The sequence below is a fragment of the Odocoileus virginianus genome, chromosome 2 (assembly GCF_023699985.2).
Source record: "Odocoileus virginianus isolate 20LAN1187 ecotype Illinois chromosome 2, Ovbor_1.2, whole genome shotgun sequence".
In the NCBI taxonomy this organism is placed as follows: Eukaryota; Metazoa; Chordata; class Mammalia; order Artiodactyla; family Cervidae; genus Odocoileus; species Odocoileus virginianus.
In genome coordinates, this window is record NC_069675.1 from 9,682,013 (window position 1) to 9,693,495 (window position 11,483).

The following is an 11,483-nucleotide window of genomic DNA, read 5'->3' on the forward strand; positions in this document are numbered from 1 at the left end:
CAGGAGACACTCAAACACAGTTCTGGCTCCGTCTCTCTGGGATCTCTGGGTCCTGGTGCACACAGGGTCTGTTTGAGCCCTCTGAGCATCTCTGGCGGGTATGGGGTTTGATTCTAAACATGATTTTGCCCCTCCTACCATCTCGTTGGAGCTTCCCCTTTGCCCTTGGACATGGGCTATCTCCTCAAAGTCGGTCCAGCGCCATGCAGTCGCTGCTCCAGCACCGCACAGCCGCCACCCCAGGCCTACCATCAACAATGACAGAACCAACAATTTGTTGTTTGTTTGTTTCAGCCATAAGGCTAAGTGCGTTCTCCATCACACTGTGGAGCACATGCTCAGAAATGGATTGTTTTCAGCCTTTATTGATTATATCTTGACCTTGGATACTGCAGCCAGAAAATAGTAAAGCTCAGGGCTCTGAGCAATATTCATGTATTTGAAACCTGTGATTTAGAGCCACCTCCAGGGTCAGAGTTGATAGGAACATCCTGGAAGATCAGGGAATAGTTTAAAACTATTAAGTTAAATAAGTTAATTCTGGCACATTTTAGCCCCAGTCCATATCCTTGACATGAAACCATTTTGAGAAGTATAGCTAAATGCCCTCTTGCTACTGAGACCAAGGAATGTATTGAAGGCAGCTATTCTTGTCAATGCTGCTGATGGAGTGTCATCTTTTACCAAGAGAGGTCTTAGCCCAAGTCCTAACCATTGTCAGAAAGCATGACACAAGACCGACCATTCTAGAATCAACATTTTAGTTTACACCTCTGTTATTTAGTTGGCTCATTTTAAACAATTTCATTCACTAAGTTCTATCATTTAGTTACACAGTGGTTCTCAACTCAGGACAATTTTGCCCTCAGGGACACTTGGCAATGTTCAAGGACATTTTTGGTTCTCACAGCTGAGGAAGGATGGCGAGGATGCCATTGGCATCTAGTGTATAGAGGCCAGGGAAGTTGCTAATATCCTATAGTGCACAGGTAAGCCCACAACAAAGAATTATCTAGTCCAAAAGGTAAAGAATACCAAAGCTGAGAATCCTTGAGTTACCTGGAAATACATTTTAAGATGGCTGCATTTTGGAAGGTTCAACAGGAGGTTATATTGGTTAATATTATAGGTTCTCTGAATTCTTTGTTGATGATTTTTTATGGCCATTTTGGATAATAGGTTACCACTCTTTGAAGCTTTTCCAGACGAAATATGTTACAGTCATGATTCTGTGTGAAAAATGTTGAGACTTTCATCACCTGCATGTTAGAATTTGTATTGAGCACACCCAGAGTGGTTTTCAGAGAAAAATCTTGGCCCTCCATGTCAGGCACGTGGTGTGGGCAATAGCTTTAACTTGCATAAAAGAATGTCCTCTTTATACTCAGCTTGGTTCACAGAACCACCTTTAGTCAGCATCACAGTCAACACTCAGGTTCTTGCCCAGGAACGTCACTGTGATGGAGCAGCTAGTAACCCAACAAGCCTACACTCTCTTCTGCAGCAGAGCGCCATTACCAGACATGGCCAGCGACTGTCTTTCTCAGCATTTCCACCATCTACTCTTTAGCACCTACACAGGGCCTGGTTGTATGTGCCCCTTCTGAGCTGAAATGGTTGAGTAGCAGCCCCATCTTCAACTTGTCTTTCTTTCCCTGTCTGCTGACTGGGAGTAGAGCCAGAAAGTGTATGGAGCCCGGGTCTCTGAGTCACCCTTTGGAGGAAAGCTGCCTACCCGTTAGGAATACCTGTTTGGACTCTACATAATCAAAAATACACTCATGGTAAGCCACTGAGATTCTGAAGTTTGTCTGTAACAGTAACTAATGTTATCCAAAGTCTTCACCACCTGATTTCTTAATCAGATATAAGAATTAATCTTTGGGCTTCACTGGAGGTCCAGTGGTAAAGAATCCACCTATGCCACAATTCAGGGGACCTGGGTTGGATTCCTGGTCCAGGAAGATCCTACATGCTGAGGGATAACTAAGCCTGTGGGCCATAACTACTTAAGCAAGCACGTAGAACCAGTGCTGCAACAAGAGAAGCCCCCACGATGAGCAGCCCAGTCTCCACAACAAAGAGTAGCTTTTACTCAGCGGGACCAGAGAAAGCCCTCACACAGCAACAAAGACCCAGCACGGCCGAAAATAATTAACATTTTTTAATTTAAAAAAATTACTCTTTGCCAAAGAACTAAACAGACATTTCTCCAAAGAAGACATACAGATGGCTAACAAACACATGAAAAGATGCTCAACATCACTCATTATCAGAGAAATGCAAATCAAAACCACAATGAGGTACCATTACACGCCAGTCAGGATGGCTGCTATCCAAAAGTCTACAAGCAATAAATGCTGGAGAGGGTGTGGAGAAAAGGGAACCCTCTTACACTGTTGGTGGGAATGCAAATTAGTACAGCCACTATGGAGAACAGTGTGGAGATTTCTTAAAAAACTGGAAATAGAACTGCCATATGACCCAGCAACACCACTTCTGGGCATACACACCGAGGAAACCAGATCTGATAGAGACACGTGCACCCCAATGTTCATTGCAGCACTGTTTATAATAGCCAGGACATGGAAGCAATCTAGATGCCCATCAGCAGACAAATGGATAAGGAAGCTGTGGTACATTTACACCATGGAATATTACTCAGCCATTAAAAAGAATTCATTTGAATCGGTTCTAATGAGATGGATGAAACTGGAGCCCATTATACAGAGCGAAGTAAGCCAGAAAGATAAAGAACATTACAGCATACTAACACACATATATGGAATTTAGAAAGATGGTAATGATAACCCTATATGCAAAACAGAAAAAGAGACACAGATGTACAGAACAGACTTTTGGACTCTATGGGAGAAGGCGAGGGTGGGATGTTTCGAGAGAACAGCATCGAAACATGTATATTATCTACAGTGAAACAGGTCACCAGCCCAGGTTGGATGCATGAAACAAGTGCTTGGGCCTGGTGCACTGGGAAGACCCAGAGGAATCGGGTGGAGAGGGAGGTGGGAGGGGGGATCGGGATGGGGAATACATGTAAATCCATGGCTGATTCATGTCAATGTATGACAAAACCCACTACAATACTGTAAAGTAATTAGCCTCCAACTAATAAAAATAAATGAAAAAAAAAATTTCCTTTCTGCAAATAGGAGAAATAATGCTAATGCCAGATTCCTTGGGAAGAATAAACAATAGGCGTGAATATAGTATTGACAAAAAAAAAAAAAAAATTACTCTTTATGGAGGAACACCTGAAGCACAGGTCAGCAAACAACAGCACATGAACCAAATCAGCCTGCTGCCTGTTTTTGTATACCTACAGTCCACAAGCTAAGACGGTTTTTACACAGTTAAATCGTGGAAAAAATTTTTAAAACTTCCAATAATATTTTGTGACATATGGAAATTATAAGAAATGCAAATTTCAGTGTTCCATAACATAATAAAGTCTTATTAGAACCGAAGCACACTCATTTGTTTACAGATTCTCTATGGTGCTTTTACCCTATGACAGTACTGAGTAGTTGTAATAGAGATCTAGGGCTTTCCTCGTGGTTCAGACAGTAAAGAATCTGCCTGACATGCAGGAGACCCAGGTTCCATCCCTGGGCTGGGAAGATCTCCTGGAGAAGGGAATGGCTACCCACTCCAGTATTCTTGCCTGGAGAATCCCATGGACAGAGGAGACTGGCAGGCTACAGTCCATCGCGGGGTTGCAAAGAGTTGGTACAACTGAGTGACTAATACACAATAGAGATCTAATGCTGAGTGACTAATACACAATAGAGATCTAATGGCTCTAAAGTCTAAAATATTTACTATCTTGTCCTTTATAGAAGTTTGTCAGACCCTGGCTTGAAGCTATGCACATCACCTATTCATCTAGATATAATGGTACTCCGGTAGGAGAGTTTGGAAATCACCAAGAGATCCTGGAGTTCAAGATAAGTCTACTTTGTTTTAATCACTCCTACTACAGCTTTCACTGAGCAGTTTCAAGTCGTTCTACAAAACTATTTCTGAGCACCCCAGGAGGTATTTCTCTTAGGCCTTCGGGTCAAGAAAATCTGTGCTACTTCCTTTGTGACAATCCATATCTCTCTTCATGCCTGATGTCCTATTCAGTCTCCCAGTTTCCCTGCCCAAGACACCATTCTAGTTTATGCCCTAGGACCCTGATGCTGAGTCCACATGACCACTGCTGGATTCATGGAATACATGCCTACCTCTTGTTTTTATCTGCATATCAAGATATTCATCTGTTTCAAGCTCTTTGGAGTATCTGGATGCTGATTGCCCTCCAATCTGAACTTCTTGCCACCAATTCAGATTTTTCCTGCCAGGGCCACCTTCTTTTCCTCAAGTCAATCCAGTGTACTAGTCATGGCCAACCTTGTTCTGCTCCATCTCTCTGCCAATAAATGCCATAATGTCTGAGTAAAGCTGAGCTTTGGAGAATGCTCATACTCAGAGGCAGGAGAAGGGCAAGAAGATATTTGGGGTCCACCTGGGTTGAGAACCCCTGCAGGTACCTTCATAGCACTCATGACACCATATTATATTTGACCTACAGCCTGTCTTTCTTTGTCTCTCCAGAGTCTAACTGCATATAGGCATTCAATCAACATTTGTTGAATAAATAAATGAAAAAAGTCCTTCCCTCAGGAAAGACTCGGAGGAAACTGACATACTAAAGTGAAATAAGGAAAGTTTCAAGAAACTTTGCCCCTCCCTTCTTGCAGCTCTGGTGTGCCAGTTGGTGAGTGATGGTCATCATTCCTGAGGCAAAGTACACCCTTGAAGTTACTCCTGCCTAAGGGGGTTTCAGTTTGGGTCTTTTTCTCTTGTACCAAAAGATACAACATAATGAGGCAGGTGGAATCACTGCCTGTAAAAGCTTGGGACTAATCAAATAAGATACTCTTAGTGTGTATACTCTCTGCAGTTATCTGAGTATCCTTGACATTTATCTCCCTGATTCACAGTCCTGGTATGATAGCTCTCAAGCTGTCTCTGTCTTAAGTGTATTAACAGACTAGATTCCCAGGGCCCACCCCAGATGTATTTAATACGAATTCCTGGAGTTGAACCTAGAAATAAGCATTTCTTAATAAAGATTCTTGGACGGATCTGATATCACACTCCAGAATCATTGCTCTATTCCAGTCCTCTCATTTTCCAAATGAGCAGACAGCCAGGGAGGGTGGAAAAGTTAAGACATTGTCACACTGTGCCAGGATTAGGGCGAGAATACAGGCCTCCCGACTCCAATTCCAGTGTTCTCTCAACTGTAATGCTCTGCCTCAGAGGCTCCTGGACCCCAGTGCTCGGCTTCTGGGAAGCTGAGCAAAGCTTAATCACAGCAATCCTGCTCCGCCTGGCCTTGTTCCCAAATGCCATGCAGCCTGTGGGGGCAGGGAGAGGGGCGGGCAGTGGGTGTGATGTGACGTGACCAGCTCTGAGGGGCTTCTCCAGCCACTGTGGCGAGCTGGCAACCTGGAAGGGGCCACCATCCCACCGGTCTGGGGGAGCCCCGCCCGGGCCCCCGCCCCCGCCCCCGCCCCGCAGCTGGTTTCCTGCCCAGGCTGCGTTCAACCTCTCCGCAAGCCTCTTGCCAACAGCTCCTCCTCAACTCTGTTGCTTCCCAGCGATGAGAAAAAGGAGAGACAGCTGAGCAAGTGTCTCCTTGGAGTAAAGGGTTTCGAAGAAAGGAACCTAGAGGTGCTGGAATGGAAAGGCTGCCAGGGCCGTTTCCGTAGCAACGCCTCCATTCCGCCCTAGCAGCTACGTGCTGCCTGGCACGTGCACTTGGCCGGCCCCTGGAGGGCACTGCCTGCTCTCACTCGCTCACGGTTCAGCAGTGAGTTTCTAATACTGGTATTCTAAAGGTGTCTGTGGGCCCTTGAACCATCTGGAGCTGGACGCGTGTGTCTGCAGGCCGTCTCGGTAGTGTCCAGGACTTAGGCTCCTCCCCCTTTCCACTCCTACCGCAGAGCTGGTATGTTGCAGCTGCTTAAAAACTGTTGAATGAATGGCTGAACAAATGAGTTTCTCTGAGTCTAAGCTCTTCTGCTTGTAGAAGTGAGAGAAAACCAAAGGCTGGGGGAGAGGAAGCTTGGCCCTCCGCGATTACAGAAGACACATTTTGGTCTCCAGCTCATCTCTAAGGGCCTCCCCACTTCACTTCTCACAAAGCGAGTGCCTGTTGACCCCTATGAGCTGCAAGCCACCGATCCTGAGTCAGTACCAAAGTGTTCCCCCTCCCAGGAGTATGGGCTCCCCTCCCTTTACAGAACCCTCCTCCCATACCAACGCTCCCCCACCCCCCCACCCCACCCCCCGCACCCCACCCCCACCCCCCACCAAATCGTACACACATACTTTGGGAGAGAGGTAGGCAGCAATGAATCATCAGAGTGGAATATTAAGCTCAATGATGAAAATGTTTTTAGCAAAGGCGAGGGGACGCTTGAAATCCTGCAAATTATTTGTCATCATTATTGTAGCCTGTTGTTGTTCAGTGGAGCATATGTAAAAACATAGATCTTCAATATCTTTTAGAGTGGTTTTCATATTTGAAGACAGCAAACTCTGGTGCACAAAGTAGGTAAATAAATGGGATAATGCCATTTGGGATAAAAGCCTCTTTACAGGTTTAATAAAGTGAGACTTGGATTTTGTTTGTTTTTATTTTTTGCAAAGTCAGCGAATAATACAGGAAACATTCTGTAGATGTGTCCCATGATCGGGCACCCTATCAGACCCTGGGGACAATGAAAAATAGGCCTGGGATGGGATGGGGCTCCCTGCCCTAAGGATAAAAGGGGTTCAAGTCCACTGAGCAGACAAAAAGTACCTGACTCATCTGCTCCCCTCCTTGGCCTCAGACCTCATTCACTCTGACACCCCAAAACTGCCATCCCCTTTGCTCTTCACTCTGCTGGCCCTCTGCCCGGGGTCCCAGGCTGTTCAAAACTGCTAGAGAAAACTTAGCCACTCAGACTGCCATCACTGAAGGTTTATGAGGCCCTCAAAGCGGTCCACTATGTCCACTGCCACCTTCTGAGCCTCCTCAATGCTTGCTTGCTTTCACAAACTGCTTTAAAGTTTAACCACTCTCCTCATGCCCCTGGGGCCACCATCTCCCTCACTAGCAACAGATATCTTGTATTTTTCGGAGAAAATAGAAACCTTGAGGCTGGAGCTCCTTCAACCCCACACCATGCACCCAGTTCCATCTTTTTAGGTACCAATCCTTCCCTGTCTCACTCGGCCTAGGGTGAGAGGTGTGTCTGCTCATGTCCCAAGTTAAGGCCTCCTGCCTGATCTTAATTTCACTTCTTCAATAACTGGCTCCAGGAGACTTTTTCTTTCGATTGGTGTTATCCCTGCATCACATGAACATGCCCCCGTCTTCCCAGCTGATTAAAAACAAATAGGCGACAAACAGACCCTTGACCCTTTGTCATTTCTAGATACTGTCTTATATTGCTCTTTCACTCCCCAGTGAAGTTTTATTTAAAGAAAAAAAAAAGTTAGGGGCTTCCCTGGTGGCTTAGTGGTAAAGAATTTGCCTGTCAATGCAAGAGACGTGGTTTGATCCCTGGTCTGGGAAATCCCACATGCCGAGGAGCAACTAAGTCCGTGTGCCACAGCTATTGAGCCTGTGCTCTAGAGACCAGGAGCTGCAACTTCTGAGGCCACGTGCCAAACTACAGAAGCCCGTGCGCCCTGGAGCCTGAGCTCCGCGCAAGAGAAGCCCCGCAGTGAGGAGTCCACACACCGCAACTGGAGAGTGGCCTCCACTCGCTGCAACTGGCGAAAAGCCCAGGCAGCAACAAAGATCCACCACAGCCAAAAGTAATAAATAATTAAATTAAAAATTTTTTTAAAGAAAAAAGGTTAAATATTCATAAGCATTTTTTAAAATCAATATTTTAAAATATACAAAATGTCTTCTTTATTTCCCAGTCCTTTTCCCAGAGGCTACTTTTTTTTTAAACCATTTCCTTACAAGCATAGATTCACATCTATCTTTACCTTTTCTCTTGCTGTTTTCACATGACCATCATGCCGTATTAGCATGTATAGAGCTGCCTTATTTTTCCTAACATCCCACAGAGTACTCCAAAGTACACAAAACAGACATATCAACATTTATCTGACATGTCTTCTATCGCTAGATGTTTGGATCTGTCTTTTGCTGTTTCAGATAATATTGCAGTTTTATTTATGTTATTTTGAATATGAATGTTTCTATAGCATAAATTCCTAGAAGTGAAATTATGGTATCAAATTGTACGCACATTGGGGACTTCGATAGCTGTTGCCAAATAAGCCCACTCTAGAAAATATGCCTATTTATACTCCCACCAAGGAGTATTCCCAGCAAGGAATAAGAATGACTGTTTCCGAAGGTCCTTACCAACAAACGAGTTGCCCAACATTTTTTTACCTTTCTCAGTCGAAGTGAAAATGATATTTCAGTGTAGGTTTAATTTTATTTTCTCTTAGAATTAGTGAGAATAATCTTTTCTTTTCATGTGTTTAAGGATATTTTGTATTTCCTTTTCTGTAAACTGCCTGTTCATCTCTTTTACCAACTTTTATGTTGAGTTGCTCTTATTGGTTTGTGGAAGTTCTTTGTAAGCATCTTTTGAGGATGGGTTACCTTATTTTTTCCAATGTGTTGTTTGTGTCTTGATTGTGCCTATGACGTTTTGTAATGCAGTTTTTATTGTGGAAATGTATATACAACATGCAGTTTGTCATTTTAACTACGTTTAAGTGTACAATTCAATGGCATCAAATGCTTTCACGTGCTGTGCAACCATTGTCACCATCCATCTCCAAAACTTCACATCTCCCCAACCTGAAACTCCGTATCTATTAAACAGTAACTCCCCTCTACTGTACTGACCACCTTTGCTTTTGAACTTTTGAATTTTATATAATACATAGAAAAGATTTCTCTTTTCCCAGATATACATGTTTTAATCTACATATTTTTTTCTTTTGGTCAGTGCTTCTTAGTCCTGAGTGCATTCCAATTACCAGGGCAACTTTTGAAAAATACAAGTGCCTAGGCTTCACCTCTAGAGATTTTGATTTAAATAACTTGGGATGGGACCCAAACACTTATAATTCTGTGTTGTTTTTTTTTTTTGAAATATAGTTGATGTACAATGTTGTATAAGTTACAGAAGTACAATACAGTGATTCACAATTTTTAAAGGTTATACTTCATTTATAGTTATTATAAAATATTGGCTGTATTTCCCATAAGTGAAGTGAAGTTGCTCAGTCTTTGCAACACTTTGGACTGTAGCCCACCAGGCTCCTCCCTCCATGGGATTTTCCTGTCAAGAATACTGGAGTGGGTTGCCGTTTCCTTCTCCAGGAGATCTTCCCGACCCAGGGATTTAACCCAGCTCTCCCGCATTGTAGGCAGACGCTTTACCAGCTGAGCCACCAGGGAAGTCTCAAAAAAACATCGTAGAGGTAGCCGTCCCTGGGTGGGCTCGAACCACCAACCTTTCGCTAACCGATTGCGCCACAGAGACTCTAATGATAAACTGATGGTGAAGGAATCTAAAGAAAAGTGAAAGTCGCTCAGTTGTGTCTGACTATTTGCGACCCCATGGACTATACAGTCCATGGAATTTTCCAGGCTAGAATACTGGAGTGGGTTGCCAAGTCCTCCTCCAGGGGATCTTCCCAACCCAGGGATCGAACCCAGGTCTCCTGCATTGCAGGCAGATTCTTTACTATCTGAGCCACCAGGGAAGTATATGATTACTGAAGTGGGTAGCCTATCCCTTCTCCAGGGGATCTTCCTGACCCAAGAATTGAATTGCAGGTGGATTCTTTACCAGCTAAACTACCATGGAAGCCCTCATTTTGCATAATGCCCTCCAAATCTATTCATTTTGCAAATGGAAAAATTGTATTATTTTCATGGTTTTTCTTAAATTCCAGTTGTTGTTATTCAGTTGCTAAGTTGTGTCCAATTCTTTGTGACTTCATGAACTGCAACACACCAGGCTTCCCTGTCCTTCACTATTTCCCAGAGTTTGCTCAAACTCATGTCCACTGAGTCAGTGATGCCATTCAACCATCTCATCCTCTATAGCCCCTCTTCTCCTCCTGCCCTTAATCTTTCCCAGCAACAAGGTCTTTTCCAATAAGGTGATTATAAAGCTCAGCCAGGACTGAGAACTATTGTTTTTTGCATGTTTACAATTTCATCTTCTATAGTTAGTGAAGTGAAAAGTGAAGTCGCTCAGTTGTGTCTGACTCTTTGCGACCCCGTGGACTGTAGCCCGCCAGGCTCCTATGTCCATGGGAGTCTCCAGGCCAGAATACTGGAGTGGGTTGCCATTCGCTTGTCCAGGGGATCTTCCTGACCCAGGGATCAAACCCAGGTCTCCAGCATCACAGGCAGACTCTTTACCGTCTGAACCACCAGGGAAGTCCAGTCTTTGGTTTATGTGTAATTTTAAGGTAAAGTGTGATGTGAAAGCCAACCTCATTTTTTCCAAATGGTTATTCAGTTATTCCAATACCATTTAACAAATATGGACTATCAAAACTGATTTCAAAAAGAGAAATTCCTGCTTCCACCAATTAATATTTGGGTGATTTGGGGGCATATGAAACGCTCTCTGACTCAGTTTCTTCAGCTATAATATGGGGATAATAATAATACAGTTGCTTTGAGGATTTCAAAAGTTCATAAATTTAAAACACTTAGAACAATATCTAGGCCTTAGTAAACTACCATATCAATATGCCATTTTTAAAAACTTTTTAAAAATATTTTTATATATTTATTTGGCTGCACCCAGGCTTAATTACAGCACATGGGATCTTTAGTTGTGACATACAGACTCTTAGCTGCAGCGTGTGAATTCTTAACAGGGATTGAACCCAGGCTCCGTGTATTGGAAACACGGAATCCTAGTCACTGAACCACCAGAGAAATTCTGATGTGGCATTGTTAACATTGTTATTGTTTCAGTTCACATGCGGAATGAACACATGAGGGGCCAACACAGATATCATGTAATGTTACATAATCACTACAAATCAGACCTTAAAAGAGTTCAGTTTCTGTGAAAAGAGAATATAAAATCAACTTAACCAGATAAAAATCAGTATACATTAAATAGAGCAAAAAATACACCAACATATTAGCCACAGTTATGCTACGTAAAAACTGGATTTGCCTCTTAATGGGTGTCAGAGCAAAAGATACAGCCAAGCCAAATATCAGGAGAAGGACCTATTAATTTCAGCAAGTCAGGAGAATACCAGGGATATTTCCCAAAGCAGTGTATCCCTGCACAGCAAACTGAAGAAGTTTTCTTGCTTGTTTTTAAATTCTTTTTCCCGAATTTTTGAGGAAAGTTTATGGGGACATGCATATTCATGAAGGGACTTGAGCAGGACGAAATCTAAGC